Below are 13,643 nucleotides of genomic sequence, written 5' to 3' on the forward strand. Positions count from 1 at the left end.
GCAATGGTTTGGTCCAAAGCGAACGGCTTCCGGAGTTTGGTAAAGAAATCGCCATCGCGTGCACAAACGCGCAGGAAAGCGAATGAATCGCAAATTCGGTTTTATTAGTTTTAAAACATAGTTTAACGCCAACATAGTTTGCAAACGTGAAATAAATGAATACGCTCTCAAATGTGCCATCCGAGGCAGAGTGTGTCCTCCACGTTCGGCACACGCGATCGTTCGCTGCTCTCTGATTGGTTGAATCGTTTTTTGGACATAGCTCGGTAAGTAATTGTCCGATTAATATGAAACCTTGAAAAGGCACATCCTCGGGTCCCCAGCAATATACCTGGCAAGTTAAAAGTATATCGGACCCGTGGTTGTCGAGAAACAGCGGTCACAGACAAACAAACGTACAGACGTACAGACGTACAGACAGAGATTACTGGAATTATAGATAGATAGGGCTGGGGTGGGCGTGGCTATGACTGTCAACCAGTTTGATGGGGGCGGAGCCGCTAGACACATTTTCCTCAGTGTCGGCGTTCTGCATGATAATGTTATGTGGCATAAAATAATATCAGCAGAAATATCATGTCTCGGGAAAGGCCTTGTTTTTCAGTTTTACATTTGTGAAAATAAAATAATAGCAAGGTACCAGTGCTATACACCGCACATGGGACACGTGATCATGAACCCTCCAGTCGCGAGTCAATGCAAAAGGAAACCACGTGATCAATAAACCATCTCGAGTCACGGTTTCTCGGCGCCAGATTCGCTACGTCAGCTCATCACTTATGCCGTCGTATAAAACAGACTGAACAAGGAATCCAGTCAAATTGAATCTACGATAAATGGAGGTGTGTGTGTGTGTGTGTGTGTGTGTGTGTGTGTGTGTGTGTGTGTGTGTGTGTGTGTGTGTGTGTGTGTGTCTATTTAGCCTAGTGTGTCATACTTTTTCACGTCTATTAATTAATTCCGCACGATTCAAATGTGCCTTTTAACCCTTTAGACTGCCGAGACCCCTTAGACCTTGGCAGACCCTTCAACACTTGACCCAAAAGACCCCCGAGGACCCAAAATACCAAGATGACACAAATCACCCAAAAGTCCCCGAGGACCCAAAAGACCCAGATCACCCCAAAGTCCACAAGGACCCATAAGTCCCCAAGGACCCAAAAAGTCTCTGATGACCCAAAAGCCCCAAGGACTCAGATGACCAATAAGTCCCAATGAACCAAACGTCCCCGAAAACCCAAAAACCCCAGATGACGCAAAAACCGCAGATGACCCAAAAGTCCCCAAGGACCAAAAAGACCCAAAAGACCCAAAAATCCCCAAACACCCAAAAGTCATCAAAGACCCAAAAATCCCTGAAGATCCAAAAGTCCCCAATTAAAATTTGGTCCAATGGACCTAGTTTAATAAATATTTGAACTGACATTTCGTGTTCCTTTCATCTTTGTTTTGGCACACTGCATCGCCTGGAGTGGTCAATGGTCAATTAATTGATATGGGCTCCGCCCCTTTCCTCTGCCCCCACCCTATTGGTTAAAGGGAAACCACATCAGTTATTTTGGGCATTTCTATGTGCAGGTCATTGTGTGGCCTGAGACTGGATGAAGACATTACTCTTTGAGAAACGAGCAATAAGACAGAGCTGCAAGATACAGTCAGGGTTACGTTAGCGGTTAGACAATATTGGAACATGTGCAGTGTTTGACATTGCTGACTCAGATATCTTGGCACTTTTGCTCCAAGATTGGGTATCCTCTGAGTACCATATACCATTGTGTTATTCCACATTGTAAAAAATGACAGAAACAAGTTAATAAAAAAAATTATGCTAAATTAAAAAGGCAATGTGGGAATGACAAACTACATTCTAAAAAAGGTCCTCAACGAGATAGGGATGATGTTGGTTTAGAGAGTAGCTCACAGTATTGCCGTCACATAACAACCCCGACATCACTGCCTCCAGACTACTGTCGAGAGCTCGGCCTAGCGAAAAGTATCATAAGCTCCTCTATATAATTTCTGCAAAAGTATAAGAAGCTCCTCTATAATTTCAGGGACTTCCTGCAGTTTCAGTTTTCTTTCCTACTTTTCTTTTTTATCAACATAGAGTAACCAATCACAAATGGACATAATTATATAATACTGAAATTAGAGATGTTCATGCAGTTTGTAAGAAGTTGATGATCATGCACTGATATTATAACATTATACTCGGATTGCTAATTTGTACAGTCTCAGTGTGTGGCTACACTACAAGAGTAATCAAGTACTGTTGTAACCAGTGAAATGTTTGTAGAGGCTTGAAGCAATGATTGATGAATTGTAAATGAGGCAGTGATGTAGGGATTGTTATGTGACGGCAACACTGTTGTCGACTCTCTAAACCAACATAATCCCGATCTTGTTTAGGACCTTTTTTAGACTGAAGTTTGTCATCCCCACATTGCCTTTTTAATTTAACATAAATTTTTTTTAACTTGTGGCGAATAATTATGAGTGGGAAGATTTATTAGAGAGGAAGAACCCACAAACCACTGCACAACTTCCCGATTCACTCATCAGAGTTTTCAAGTTTAAATATTTATCTCCAGTTGTAAAAGCAAATCTTGTAGTTTCTCCTTAAGGATCTTTTCTTTGTTTTCCAGGTCCCCCCAAAGGGGATGCACCGTTCCCGGAGGTACTGCAATACCGGGTCGATACGTGGAGCGGACGGAGCAAGCCCCTAATCCAACTCCCGATACCAAAAATCCATTTAATAGACTAGTCCCGCATTGCGGGACATATCAGCTATTAAACTGATAAGACCAGATTTATTAAAAAATTTAAAAATCAAAACACAACGTTTAAAAAAAAAAAAAAAAAAGTTTCCCCCACAAAAGGGGTAATCAAATATAAAATAGAAAGAAGAAGGGACCCTGGAAATTTCCAAAAAATCATCCAGGGACCAATAAGGGGCACAAAGCCAGGTTTAAAAAGCGGGGCCAGTCTCTTATCGGCACTCGCTCCTCGACCTTTTGGCCGCCAAGATTCAACGATCCACACATCCATCCATTCACAGTAAACAGAAAGAAACTCATGTGAATAAAAAACAACACAATTTAAAACAAACATCAACAAATCCAAGACCAGACAAGACAATCAGGCTCCCTCGGCGTACTGACGGTGGCCCGACATATGTTCAATGTATATATCCCGCGATCCCTTGATTGCGTCAATACAGCACAATTTTCTCATCAGTCTGCGGTAAGGTCGTGAAATCCCCAGACGATTCAGGGCAGACTCATTGCCTGCGAACCACGACCCCAACGCCCCGACCACAAACCCACACACCTGGACGTCCTTGCCCTCCGCTGCCAATGCTCGGCGCAACTCTGAATATTTTTCTTGTTTGGCCGTTGCACAGGCAGTGAGGGAATCAGGGCCATTGTCAAAGGGGACAGCCACATCCACAATGGTGATCTTGTTTCCCTCCACCACAGTGATATCAGGTCTTTCACGTGGGGAGGGATCACCAGGGACGTGTTGGTCAACAAAGACTTCCCCATGACAAATGGCCTTGACCAGGCGGTTCTGGATCATGTTCTGCCGGCGACGGATGGGCATCATGCTCGGGAGACAGTGGTCCACAATGTGTGCCAGAGTCTCTCGAGGATAGTCACACCGCCGGCACTTCATTGGGCAGGAGGGGTTCCACCGGTGTATGGCAACATTCGTAGGCAGACAGTTGAGGCTCGCCCTGTGAATGAAGCGCCAGTCGCAAAAACGCATGAAGGATCCCGCGCGAATCCATGAGGAGTCGTTGGCAAACCTATCTCCCTTCAGGCAAGCGGCCACCTTCCCTTGGTCTGGCATGGCAAGCAACTGTTGGGCAAACTTCTCTCTGGTCCAGCTCCTCAGTGCAGCGCAGATTTCACCCACGCCACACTCCTGGGACTGGGCCAGAGAGACCACTGGCTCGCCTGAAAGGGCGCGGCTGATAGTTATTTTCAATCTTCTCGCCGCAGCCCTCGCCCTTGACCATAGGGTAGAAATTTGGCCGCTATTCCCAGAATTCGCCAACAGCCCCTCCATAGAGCCAGACAAGAACTTGTCTACGTCTGACTCCTCAGGGTCGCGGTGGATCGTTCGGCGGACGACCGACAAGAGTTGCTGTGAGGCAATGCTGCGCAAAGAAGGGTCTTTTGAGGCCAGAATCCGCACCGTCTGAACGATGGTTTGGATATCTGCCTCAGACCCGGGGTGCTGCAACCCCAACCCGCCAACATCTCGGCCCGCGAATATATAGTTATTTGTTGCGCGGACAGGTAGTTGGCAGATTTCTTTGGCAGCAGCGACAATCACAGCAACCAACTTGTGGACGTATTTCTTCGGGACGCCCCCCCGCGCATCATGCGAATGACAAACAGGGTTGAATAAATGTTTGGATGTTGACAGGCTCGCCATGGACTTTAACTCCGTGGCCTCCCGCTGCTGCTGAGGCCTGCACCGCGCGCACAATCAGCTCAATGGTCAGATTGAACAGGATCGGCGATATGGGGCAACCTTGCTTCACCCCAGACTGGATCGGGACCGCGGTCGTCGGGCCCTCGTCAGTATTAATGTTCGTAGACGCGCCGGTATAAACATCCCGGAGCAGTTGGATCAGCTCCGCCGAAGCGCCCATCGTGGCAAATATTGCTCCATGAGGAACACTCCAAATGCATTACTAAGGTCCAACCAGGCAACAAACACGTTCTTTTGGTTGCGCCTGGTGTCCGCCTGCTCTTTTCCACGACAATCACATCTATGATTGACCGGCGACGATTCGCGAAAATTCCATCGAAATGTCCGATCTTTCGGCGCCTCCATTGCAGCTCTGCATCTTCATTGATATCCTGGTATTAAACAATCCTGGTGTGATGTATATATTTTGTTTATCTTGAGAGAAATATAGGATTTATCATGTGAAGAAAAACAGGAAGAAAGATTACCGAACTGACGTCATTTTCTCTGTGCGTCATAGCCGCGTCCCGTGCGTAAAAACACGGCTTTCCGGATCGAGATTCCAATGGAATTGGACATTAAACACATCAGCTGTTTAATACATCTATATATATATAAAACACAGTTTGTGTGTGTGTGTGTGTGTGTGTGTGTGTGTGTGTGTGTGTGCGTGTGTAATGTTACCGATAGACTCCGAAACGGAGAGGCTCACGTGCTTGATATTTGGCATAGACATGGCCATTGAGCCTGGGACGAACATGGCCGAGACCATATTTGACGAGATCCATATTTTTTATTCATATTTATCTCAGCGCATTTCAGCGAAGTACCCGCTAATCTCAGCCAGTGCGAGCAGCTCGCTGATTCGCTCAGAGCGATCACGTGATGTTCCATCCCGTCACACGTTTGCACGTGATTCAGGGCGAAAAGCGATTGCGTTTTTTCACCTTTATGCGATCGTGTTTTGTGTCGATTTTGTGCGATATGAATAACATTTTAATTCATATTTCGTGTTTACGAATTCGAATACGAAGGATTTCCCCTTTCGATTGCGAATACGAATCGAATACGAGCTTGAGTCGAGAGGGCGAATGTACGGGTTGGGAATGTACGGGTCTCCCCTCCCCCACCCGGCAATGCCGGGTACTTCTGCGAGGATCACGTGATGTTCCAACTTTGCCGCCATAATCTCACAGTTATGCGTTCGCACGTAATTCAGTTTTTTCACATTTCAGCGAGGAACATTGCCATTCACACCACATAGGTTTTTTTTCACTTTCATCTGATATTTGTGATTTATTTCAAACAAACTGTATTTCCCATCTACACGGCCATGTATTCCTATTAACGTTACGTAAAGTACATAAATTGTGTGGATTACATCATTTCTGGATGTGATCAATATTGCCAGTAACCATCTATATCCCTCCCCTCCCCTTCCCTCCTCCCCCTCCCTTTCCCCGCTCCCCCTACCCTTCGCCCTCCCTTCCCCCTCCACCCTTCCCCCCTCCCCTTCCCCCTCCCTTTCCCCCATGCCCCTCCCTTTCCCCCCTACCCCTTCCTTTCTGCCCTACCCCTTCCCCATCCCCCCTCCCCTCCCTTTCCCCCATGCTCCTCCCTTTCCCCCCTACCCCTTCCTTTCTGTCCTACCCCTTCCTCTCCCCCACTCCCTCCACCTCCACCCTCCCACTCCTCCCTCCCCCCACCCTCCCACTCCTCTCCCCCTCCCATCCCTCCCCCCTCTCCTCCCCTCCCCCCTCTCCTCCTCTCCCCCCTCTCCTCCCCTCCCCCTCCAATCCCTCCCCCTCCCCCCTCTCCTCCCCCTCCAATCCCTCCCCCCTCTCCTCCCCCTCCAATCCCTCCCCCCTCTCCTCCCCTCCCCCCGTTCCCCTCCCCTCCCCCCGTTCCCATCCCCCCTCCTCCCCTCCTTGAAAAAAACTTCTCCCCTCCAAATAACTTGTGTCCGAATCCATATTCAGATCTCCACCAAAATCGAATCTATTTATCCTTGTCACACACCCAACCTGTCCACCAATTTCCGTCCAAATCTGTCCACAACTTTTTGAAATATCCTGCTATGTATCGTTTTTGTCCGAATTTCCCAATGGTGAAGATTCACTTTAAAAATTCTAGTGGCCGGATCCGAATCCGCATCTTCACCAAAATCTAATAATTTTGTCCATGCCATATACACTTCCTATCTGCCAAATTTCGTCCGAATCCGTCCACAACTTCTTGATATATCTTGTTGACAGACAAACAGACATGGGTGAAAATATAAACATATCCACCTTAGGTGGAGGAGGTGAAAAGACATAAAATGTCACTGGCTCCGCCGTGGTTTAGTAATTTTGCTGTACGGAGTTAAAGGCTGCCAGTCGGCCATCTGACAAAAACTCTTCTGCATATCTATACTCATGCATTGTCTTTGTGCCAAGTTTGAAAAAAATGGGTCCATGCATGTCCGATAAATGGATGGGGATAGGTTGAAGTAACAAAAAAGCCACCAGACGGCCATCTTGGATCTGATCTCGAAAAAAAATGATGTGCCTATGTAACCCATCATTCATTATCTGTTTGCTAAGTTTGAACAAGATTGGCAAACATGTCCGAGAAATGGTTGAGGACGTGTTCAACATCGGGTTTTTTACAACTAAAATAGCCACCAGCCGGCCATCTTGGATCTGATCTCGAAAAAAAATGATGTGCATATGTCATGCCTTGTCTTTGTGCCAAGTAGGACCAAATCGGTCCATACATATCCAGAGATATGGTTGCGGATGGACACGGCCAAATCCACAAACCCACGTTTCAGACGAAGCCCAACGGGGGCTAATAATAATAAAATAATTAATTTCTTAATCAATTGGCAAATAGCATACCTAATCCTCAAAATAGGCCATAGTGAACACACATTTGTGTTGAAAGATTGGCCTGTAAAACCTATCTCTCTCTATATATAAAGGAGGAGTGTCTGTCTGGATGTCCGCTTATAACCAAGAACTACACATCGGAGAAAAGTTTTAGACAGATTCGGAATCAGCATAAAATTCCGGTGGTTATAGGCTAATTTTTTATTTTAATATCAATGGTTTAAAAAACCGGGCCAGCTGCAATTCCATGGTGTAGTTTGTGGCGGCGCTATTGCCCCTTTCCGATCCCATGACGCATTGCGGTTCCGATTCGCGATAAGGTCGATGCGCTATCACCGACACTTTTCCACCTTTTCCATACCTTTTAATCAGATTTACCTTATCGTCCATTGTAACCACATTACGCTTGGAAACACTAGCATTATCCTTCTTCGGACCCATGGCTAACACAGACACAGTAAAGGAATACTGTACGTCGCCTCTGTTTTGAATGAGAATCAGCGGTTGCGCGTACGTACAGTTCAGCGAGGTTCAGCGAGCGCATTTCAGCGAGGAACATTATACACGGAATCTCAGCCAGTGGCAGAGCAGCTCGCTGATTCGCTCGGAGCGATCACGTGATGTTCCATCCCCGCCGCCAGACCATTGAACTGAAAATATATAGAATGACCATTGCCATTCACACCACATAGGTGGAGATGCAGCTACTGGGCGCCATCTTGGTTGGCACTCGATGCTGGGCGATGGTGATTTCCGTCATGCGTTTGCACGTAATTCAGAGCGAAAAGCGATTGCGTTTTTTCACCTTTTATGCGATCGTGTTTTGTGTCGATTTTTGTCGATTTTGTGCGATATGACTTAAACGTCTTTGAAACAGCTGTGAAACGTCTTTCCACAACCCTTCCGTAACCGATTGGAGCAGTTTATTGCCGCACAAAATGGCATTTTAACAGTTGTCTGGTTTTTAAAATCTGGGACACGTTCAAAACAAACGAGATCCGCGAAGCGTGTTGGTCGAGTCGTGCTAACCAATATGGCGACACGGCGGCTTCACTTTTCACGGAGTATGAGCGTTCTATATATTTTCAATTCAGTGCGCCAGACTCGCTCACGTACTTGATTTGTGGCATAGACATGGCCATTGGGCCTTCACGGTGTAATTTGTGCGAGGCTTTTGTCCGAGTGAGCTTGAGCCGAGAGGGCGAATGTACGGGTTGGGAATGTATGGGTCTCCCTTCCCCCGCCCGGCAACGCCGGTACTGTAGGGCGTCACAGGATCGGTGAGTCTCCAAATCCGCTTTGTGCTGTTGTTGCAAAGATGCAGGACGATGTCGCGATTGTAGTGGTGCTCTCCTACCATGAGAACTGCAACGTCATTGTTGACTGGCCCTCCCCTTCCCCCTCCGTCCTCCCCTCCCCTCCTTCCCCTCCCCCTCCACCCTACCCCCCCTCCAACCCTACCCCCTCCCCTCCCCCTCCCTTTCCCCCCTCCCCTCTGCTCTCCCCTCCCACCTCCCCCCCTACCCCTTCCCCCCCTCCCCCTACCCCTCCCCTTCCCTCTCCCCTCCCACCTACCCATTCCCCTTCTTCCCTCCCCCCTCCCCCCTCCCCTCCACCCTCTCCTTCCTTCCCCCCCGTTCCCCTTCCCCCTCCCCCCGTTCCCCTCCCCCGCCCGGCAATGCCGGGTACTTCTGCTAGTCTGCTACATAAGAGAGATGTCTGTCTGTGTCGCCATTTTTCTCAGAGTTGGCTGAACGGATCTTCGTCAAACTTTCAGAGGTTCATCATTGAGTGCTTGGGTGTGTTTTCGGAAAAAAAATTATGAAAAAAAAAAGATCGTTTTTTTGAAGTAAAAAAGAAAAAACATCGCTCAATCGTGCCAAAGCCTTTTAAAATTAATGACAGTTATATACAAGTACACATTCGCATAAATGAATACAAAACAATCACCAGACATTTGAATACAAATAAATCAAACAATTCCGGAAGTGTACCAAGTTGGTAGTCTGGCTTCTTCTTCTTCCTGATTAGCATCACATTCAACTCAGAAACATGATGAACGCCACATTCACCCAACAGCATATATATGAACCCCCTTCCTCTCCTGCCTCCCCCCTCGCATCCCATTCCCCTCCTTCCCCCCTCCCCCTCCCTCCCTCACACTTCCCCTCCCTCCCTCACACTCCTTCTCCCCACTCCCTCCCCCCCTCTGCCCTCCCCGACCACACCTCCCCCCGCTGCCCCCATCCCCTCTCCCCCCTTCCTTTTCTTAAGGGTCTTTTGGTTCCTCTGGGTGGAATTTTGCATGTGGAAGTAAGTACACCCTTGGCTCTAATAGGTGGTATTGCCCCCTTTGGCAGAAAAACCTCAAGTACGCGTTTCTTATAACTGTCTACCAGTCTCTGACATCGACTGGGAGAAATTTTTGCCCACTCCTCCATGCAGAATTCTTTCAGCTGTGCGATGTTTGAGGGGTTTCTTGCATGCACAGCTCGTTTCAAATCCCCCCACATCTCGATGGGATTTACATCTGGGCTTTGACTTGGCCATTCCCGAACCCTCCATTTCTTTCTTTGCAGCCATTCCTTGGTGGATTTACTGGTATGTTTAGGGTCATTGTCATGTTGCAAGGTCCACCTTCGGTTGAGCTTCAAGTTTTCTGACAGATGGCCTCACATTATCCTCAAGCACCCTCTGGTACAATAAAGAATTAATAGTGGATTCTATGATGGTGAGCTGCCCAGGCCCTGATGCAGCAAAGCTGCCCCAAACCATAATATTTCCACCACCATGCTTTACAGTTGGTATCAGGTTCTTGTGGTCAAATGCTGTCTTTGGTTTTCGCCAAACATGTCTTCTGGTACTGTGGCCAAATACCTCTACCTTTGACTCATCTGTCCAGAGCACATTGTTCCAGGAGTGCTGGTCTTTGCCGAGGTGTTCATTGGCAAACTTTAGTCTTGCCCTTATGTTCTTTCTGGACAGCAAAGGTTTCCTCCTGGCACACCTCCCATGTAGATCAAATTTGTGCAGCTTCTTTCTAATGGTAGACTCGTGCACTTTGACATCAACAGTGGCAAGAGTTACCTGTAGGTCCCGTGATGACATTCTGGGGTTCTTGGAGACTTCTTTCAGCATCTTGCGGTCTGCTCTCGGGCTGAACTTGCTGGGGCGGCCTGGTCTGAACAAGTTGGCAGTTGTTTGGAATCTTCTCTTCTTGTAGATGATCTTCCGAACAGTCGAATGATCGATTTCAAATTGTTTGGAGATCTTTTTAAATCCCTTCCCAGACTCGTAGGCATCTATAACCTTCTTTCTGAAGGCCTCAGAGAGCTCTTTTGATCTAGGCAATAGGCATGGTGACGCTGCACACTTCAACAACAAAGAGCAAACCAAACTAAGTGTCTGAGGTTTAAATAAGACAGGTTCCTCCAAGATCCTCTCTAACGATGTTCTAATCATTTGCACCTGAGCTGGTGCACCTGATTCTAATTTTAGGTATTTGAAGTAGTGATAAATGTCAGGGTGTACTTACTTTTTCCACATGCGAAATTTGCATTTATGTTTATTTAAATTATACAATGGACTACAAAATGTAAATGTTTCATGATATTTGTTATATTATATCACCTTTATCTATCAATATTGTTGAAATGAAGATCAATTAGCTGTAAGTTGAAATATGTTGAAAAAGTCACAACTTTACATGGGGTGTACTTACTTTTTCACGTGACTGTATATTGCCCAGCCCTAGCCCGACTCGAACGTTCCAAACCCCGCCTTCTGCCGCAGTGGTAAGTCACTCCCCTCGAGCCCTGATTGGTGGCTCGCGCTTACCGTTGGCTCCTCCTCCGCCTTCCTTCGGCGTTGGTCGACTTGTTCAAGCCTGCCTCGTGGTATTTCGCGCCAAAACCAAAAGCATCGTAAGGGCACCTAATTTCCATTATCCTACTCAACGCAAAACGAACACAGGAAAGGTCTACGCTTACATTTACTAAGATATAACTGAGCTTAAACGAGGCTACATGTTGTTGTGTAACTAACTTGGAGGGGAAATTAACCTTTATTATAAAAACCACAAAACTGCAACAATAAATTACTTTTTGAAGAAACAAAGGTACATTTTGATTACAACTCAAGCAAAGGAAACCAGGCAATGCCTGTTTCGTTCGTGTGATTGTACACCGCCCAAACAAGATGTGTTTCATATCTACAGGTGTGTGTGTGTGTGTGTGTGTGTGTGTGTCGAACTCCCCCATGAGTGTGTGTGTGTGCATGTGTGTGTGTGTGTGTGTGTGACCCACTCCCCCATGTGTGTGTGTGTATATATATGTGTGTGAAACACACTCCCCCGTGTGAGTGTGTGTGACCCCCCTCTCCCATGTGAGTGTGTTTGTGACCCCCTTTTCCAATGTGCGAGTGTGTGTTTGTGACCTACTCTCCCGTGTACGAGTGTGACCCACTCCCCCGTCTGTGTGCAAGTGTGTGTGTGACCCACTCCCCTGTGTGTGCATGTCTCTGTGTGTGTGTGACCCACTCCCCTGTGTGTGCATGTCTCTGTGTGTGTGTGACCCACTCCCGTGTGTGTGTGTGTGTGTGACCCACTCCCCTGTGTGTGTGTGTGTGTGACCCACTCCCCTGTGTGTGTGTGTGTGACACACTCCCCCGTGTGTGTGTGTGTGTGTGTGTGTATGACACACTCCCCCATGTGCAAGTGTGTGTGTGACCCACTCCCGCATGTGCGAGTGTGACCCACTCTCCCGTGTGTGTGTGTGTGTGACCCACTCCCGTGTGCGAGTATGTGTGTGACCCACTCTCCCTTGTGCGAGTGTGTGTGGTACCCACTCTCCCGTGTGTGAGTGTGTGTGTGACCGACTCTCCCGTGTGCGAGTGTGTGTGTGTGTGTGACCCACTCCCCCGTGTGTGTGTGTGTGTGTGTGTGTGTGAGACCCATTCCCCCGTGAGTGTGTGTGTGTGTGTGTGTGAGACCCACTCCCCCATGTGTGTGTGTGACCCAGATCCAGATCGAGGTGGGCCGGCTTGAGGTGGTCCACGGAGATCCGATCCGGGGCACCGCCGATGTCCACGGTGAAATGTTTGTCCCCGGTCTGCGGAAAGGCCCGTCGTACGGGGGCCGTAGCGGTGCCCGGTGGGCGTCGTGCCGGACGAAAACGTACTCCGCCGTGCGAAGCTGCGGGGCGACGTGGGAGGATGGGCAACCGTGGTGTGCCGTCGGCACCGGGGCGAACCTCCGGGCGGTCTCCTGCAGGGTGGAGCGCTGTTGCGCCGCGGACCAAGGAGCCGTGGAGTTGGGGATAAATTCGCCCGGTACCCGCAGCGGTTGCCGAAGACCAGCTCTGCCGAGGACGCGCGCAGGTCGTCCTTGGGCGCCGTCCTGAGGCCCAGCAGGACCCAGGGGAGCCTGTCGGCCCAGCTGCTGTCGCGGAGGCTGGCCCGGAGCGCGGCCTTCATCAAGCGATGAAAGCGCTCGCACAGGCCGTTGGCCTGGGGGTGGTAGGCCGTGGTGTGGTGCAGTTTGACGCCGAGCCCTTGCACCACCACACCCCAGAGCTCCGAGGTGAACTGGGGGCCGCGGTCGGACGAGATGTCCGAGGGGGCACCAAACCGGGCAACCCAAGTGGCGATGAAGGCTTGCGCCACATCAGCCGCAGACGTCGCCGCCAGTGGCACGGCCTCCAGCCACCGTGTGGTGCGGTCCACCATGGTGAGGAGGTGGGTGAACCCCAGCGAGGGGGGCAGAGGTCCCACCAAGTCGACGTGGACGTGGTCGAACCGACGCTCGGGCACCGTAAACGGGGCCAACGGGGCCTGGGTGTGGCGGTGGACCTTTGCGCGCTGGCACGCGAGGCACGTCCTGGCCCAGCCGCGGACGTCCTTCCTGAGGCCATGCCAGACAAACTTCGCCGCGACGAGCTTCTGGGAGGCCTTCGTGCCCGGGTGGGACAGGCCGTGGATGGCGTCCAAAACCGGGCGCTGCCAGCCAGCGGGCACGATGGGGCGAGGCCAGCCGAGGGAGACGTCGCACAGGAGGGCCGCGCCCACGACGTCGAACGGCACCTCGGTGAAGCGGAGGCCCGTGACGGCGGTCCGCAAGGCCTGGACGCCAGGGTCGGCGGTCTGGTCCTCCGCCATCCGGGCATAGTCGATCCCGGGGTGGACCGCTTGCGCGACGGACCGGGAAAGGCAATCCGCCACCGGGTTGTCTTTACCCGCGACGTGACGGATGTCCGTCATGTACTCGGACACGGCAGAGAGGTGACGTTGCTG

The 13,643-nt window shown here is 49.6% G+C and overlaps 1 pseudogene; it reads right to left on the reverse strand.

Moving 5' to 3' along the window:
• Window positions 1-2,655: 2,655 nt before the first annotated feature.
• Window positions 2,656-2,834, reverse strand: LOC144891904 (U2 spliceosomal RNA; annotated as a pseudogene).
• Between the last annotated feature and the right edge of the window lie 10,809 nt (window positions 2,835-13,643).

This window comes from Myxine glutinosa, chromosome 4, assembly GCF_964187855.1.
Source record: "Myxine glutinosa chromosome 4, kmMyxGlut1.1, whole genome shotgun sequence".
NCBI lineage: Eukaryota > Metazoa > Chordata > Myxini > Myxiniformes > Myxinidae > Myxine > Myxine glutinosa.